The sequence below is a fragment of the Hyperolius riggenbachi genome, chromosome 2, assembly GCF_040937935.1.
Source record: "Hyperolius riggenbachi isolate aHypRig1 chromosome 2, aHypRig1.pri, whole genome shotgun sequence".
NCBI lineage: Eukaryota > Metazoa > Chordata > Amphibia > Anura > Hyperoliidae > Hyperolius > Hyperolius riggenbachi.
In genome coordinates this window covers 80,765,614-80,770,397 of record NC_090647.1, presented here as the reverse complement: position 1 = coordinate 80,770,397, position 4,784 = coordinate 80,765,614, and positions in this window count along the sequence as shown.

Sequence of the window (4,784 nt, the reverse complement as noted above, 5' to 3'; positions counted from 1 at the left end):
GTAGCCAGGCATATGTGCCTCAGTATAGGTAGCCAGGAATAGTTGCCTCAGTATAGGTAGCCAGGCATAGGTGCCTCAGTATAGGTAGCCAGGAATAGATGCCTCAGTATAGGTAGCCAGGAATAGGTTCCCCAGTATAGGTATCCAGGAATAGGCGCCTCAGTATAGGTAGCCAGGCATAGGTGCCTCAGTATAGGTAGCCAGGAATAGATGCTCACAGTATAGATAGCAAAAAATAGGTGCCCCAGTATAGGTAGTCAGATATAGGTACCTCACTACAGATAGTCAGGAATAGGTGCCTCAGTATAGATAGTCAGGGATAGGTGCATCAGTATAGATAGCCAGGGATAGGTGCCTTAGTATAGATAGCCAGGGATAGTTGCCTCAGTAATAGATAGCCAGGAATAGATGCCCCAGTATAGATAAGCAGGAATAGATGCCGCTGCAACCCCCCATGCAGCACATGGGGTGGACAAGCGGGCCTCTCAGGGGCCCCCACACCCCTGGGCTTAGTGTGAAAGGGGCCTAAATAAAATCACACACACTGATTCGCATAATAAATATAAAAACAGCAATCATTTCCATTTTCTGGTTAAGTTATATCTGACAAGCTCACTCAGTAATTAGAGCAAAACTGTTAGCTGTGATTCTGCTGAGGATTACCCAGGCCCAGGCTGAAGGCCACTTCTCAAGCAGCCAGGCTATTTCATTTCCACGATTTCGGTTAATGATTAATCTTTAGCAGGATTATTTAAATCTCATGTGACAAGTTCCTTAATATTAAGCCATGTGAAGGAGACGTTTATGGCAGCAGGAGACTCAGAGGCATTAGAGCTGCCAAAACAGGAAAAAACATAACCCCCGTTACATTTCTTATTTTTTCCACGTGTGCGAAACATTTCAGACTCAGACACAGAGCGATTATAATTAATGAGAATTTTCCATGGTACATTGAACTATTCATACCCCTGGCTGTCTTTAAGGGCTCACAATCTAAAGGTAGGGGGTCACCGTGGTCTAGGACCAATTTTAGGGGAAGACCATTAAATGACAAAGTATGCAGTGGTGTCATGTCTCCCAACTGTCCATTTTTTCCCCTCTTTTAAAATCAAATCATGCAGTTCCTCTTTCCTCCTTATTTGTCCCTCTTTCAGAACTAATGACCAGAGGTGTAAACATGTATGCATCTTCCTTCTAAAATGTGTTCATGTAATTCTACAGTATACTGTATATTTACAGATTACCCAACAAGCTCATGGGGAACCAGAACTCCTAGGAGTGTGTAAGGGGCTACGAAGGACCAAAAGGAATTTGTAGAACTTCAGTCATATTGGGACTATTAGGGTCTCTCCAGTGTCTGGCTATTGCCACGTTTGTGGCTAGCATAATATGTAATACCAGTGGTGATTCATTCACAATCATCTGTATACAAACAACTGCAGATCCACTGAAAGCTCTGTCAAAGTTATCAAATTCGCGGATGACACCACCATTGTTGGCCTCATCACCAACAACGATGAGGAGGCATACCGTCACCAGGTCGAAAGTATCTATAACTGGTGTAGGGTGAATGGGCTGGTCCTCAACACCACAAAAACTTTAGAAAGCGCGCTTCCACCCCATCCCCAATCCATATAGAAGGCATGGAAGTCGCACAAGTCCCCTGTGCTCGTCTGCTGAGTACAATCATCTCCAACGACCTGAGGTGGAAGGCCAACACAACCTCCACCCAGAGGAAAGCCCAGCAGAGACTATTCTTCCTCCGCCAACTGAAGAAGTTCGGTATGAACCAGAAACTTCTGTCAAGCTTCTACTCAGCCACAATTGAATCTGTCCTGTGCTCTTCTATCCTGGTCTGGTACGCTGGCTCCTCTGCCAGCAACAGACACAAACTACCGACGGTCATCAGATCAGCAGAAAGAGTCATTGGGAAACCTCTCCCCCCTCTAGACCTCCTCTACAACACCAGACTGAGCTCCAGAGCATTGCGGATCGCTAACGATCCCTCACACCCAGGCTCCCGCTTCTTCAGTCGGCTTCGCTCGGGCCAGAGGTATCTGTTCATCTGCACCAGGACCTTAAGACACAGGAACAGCTTCTTCCCCTCAGTGGTCAAATCACTGAACTCGCTGGACTCACTCCCATCCCCCACCGCCTCCCCATCGCCCTCTCCTTAGGCTGCTCCTCCTTGACTAGCCGGAACTGTCCTTTAAGTATGTCTGCATGGCAGAACTCCATATCTGCTGTGAACAAGGTTTTTCTCTGTTATGTATTACTGTATTGCATTGTTTGAATGTTATGCTACACTGTTATCGCTGTTGTCTGTCCATTCCTGAACCTGCTTTGAGCCAAGCCCAATTCCGGGCACAACCAAGTTGTGCTTGGCGAATAATAAAATGATTCTGATTCTGAAAACCAAGGACAAAAAAGCCTCCTTACTAAAATGCTATGCAAAACAGAAGTTTGCCTTCTTAAAACAGAAGATATTTGCAAGTATTCAGATTGGAGGAGTTAGCATAAATGATGTCTCCCACAATTCATCACTGCTGAATATGCAAATTATCCTTTGCTGTCCCTGTGAGCTAACCACACCTCCACACCCGCTGGAATGCAATGACGTGTCAGTTTGTACAGAGCTACAATAATCCAACATGCATACAGACTGTTTCGGATTGGCTGATCCTCCAAAACTGATATATTAGTCATTATAATTTTCAAATAATAAAATTGAGGAAAAGTAGTGAAGATGGAAAGGACCAGTGTGGTTTAAATATTTTTTAAAAAATTGTCAATTGCTCAAGCACATTTTGTGGTATGTGTGACTAGAGGTGTGGTGGGGGTGTGACTTGAGGTATAGCAGGTAGGGATGGTCAGACATACCGATTTTCAATTGCAATGGATTTTCACTTTCTGAAAAGTGTATTTCCGATTTCAGCAGAATGTAATTTTTTGTTATTTTTGTAAACAAAGCTAAAAAAATTAGCGGGATGTAGGCAAATCTTCTGATTGGTCTAAAATTTGCACACTAATCCCATTTCCACGGTACAATACTGATTCCCTGATTGGTTCTGATGGAAAGCTGATTTATGATCAAAAACTCGGAAATAGGAATTCTGCAGAATTCAGAAGTTCTTACCTAATAGCAGGAGCATGTTTTAAAGAGAAACCGTAACCAAGCATTGAACTTCATCAGTAGCTGATACGCCCTTTCCCATGAGAAATCTTTACCTTTTCTCAAACGGATCATCAGGGGGCTCTGTATGGCTGATGGTGAAACCCCTCCCACAGTGTGATGTCAGAGCCTCACAGCACTGAGGTACTGACATCACACTGTGGGAGCCTTGTTGCATTGTGGAAAATAACAGCTGTTTACAACTTCCAAAAATGCAAGCAGCATCTCCTTACACTGACATCACCTACCAGCAGTAAAAATGTCACCATGTGATAAATGTCTGAATGTAAATCAGGGAGAGGAAAAATTTTACAATGAGCAAACACTGAATAAATCATTTGTACATAATTATTGTAAAAATTAAGCACTTTTGTTATTACATTATTTTCATTGGAGTTCTTCTTTAAAGTGACTTCTTAGGTAATTATCTGTTTTTTGACTAAGAAGAGGGAAGCCTCTGGATCCTGTAAGGGCTTCCCACGCCATCCTCCGGAACACCATTGCCGCTAATGAACCCCGGAAAGAAATCCTACAAGAGCTTGATGGAGTGAAGATCCGGGCCACGCTACTCTTCATGCACAAGTGTGGTTGCCTTTGCACAAGTGAGTACGGCTCGAGCACGAGTGGTTCCGAGCTACTGCGCAGGGACAGCTGTGCTCACACGGGTACAGCACAGCGACACTCGTGCACGAAGAGGAGCACAGCCCGATCCTCCAGAAGCAGAGCAAGGAGGACACAGTAGCAAGGACATAACTTCAAATCATGGCAGCCCCCCCAGCAAAACTATGATGGGGCCCCCCAATGTTCACACCCTTTCCCTTGCCTCCCCCGGTGACCCTCACAGCCTGGGGGCCCATCTTGCAAGGGTCATAAAACAAGAGTGGCCAACATGATCTTTACACCTAAAACAAGTGTAACCACAAACACTCCTGATCTGAAGGATAGACCTCTTTATCGGAGTGAGTTAAGTAGCAGTTGGAGCCCTCTTACAGCTCTGCCCCCCCCCACCCCACCCCCGCTCCCCTATAGTTACGCCCCTGCATTTGAGCAATATGCGCTTGTTTTGAATGCGGTAATATTGTGCAGTCCGTCATTTCCCTTGCGCACGCATTATGTAAATGAGTTGTTCGTTCAGTTGGCTAGAGCACGGAAAAGACAAGTCCTGTGAAAGGTTTGTCTTGGGGTCGGTCATATCATGGAGTTGGTCATGCACTTTGTTGACATGTGTACGAACCTTTATGGTGGCCATACATGGTACAATTTTTTCATCCAATCTTACCATTTCTATGTAATATAAAGGAACTGCCTAAATTATCCTTTTAATATATTCACTTAATTTACCCTTATACTACATAGAAATGGCAAGATTGGATACAAAATTTGTACCATGTATGGCCACCATTAGACTGAGAGTTGTTCCTCCTCCTTCCTTTTGATTTTGCTTGCAGTTTTCTCCCTGCACAAGCTGACTGAGAAAGGTGCTCACCATTCAACATCCCCCTCCCCACCCCACCCCAATCACTCATCCACAGGATTTCATGTCTGCAAACTCACCAGCACTCCCAAGCCACTTAATCTTATTAGCTCACTGACAGCAGGAGATCAGAGCACA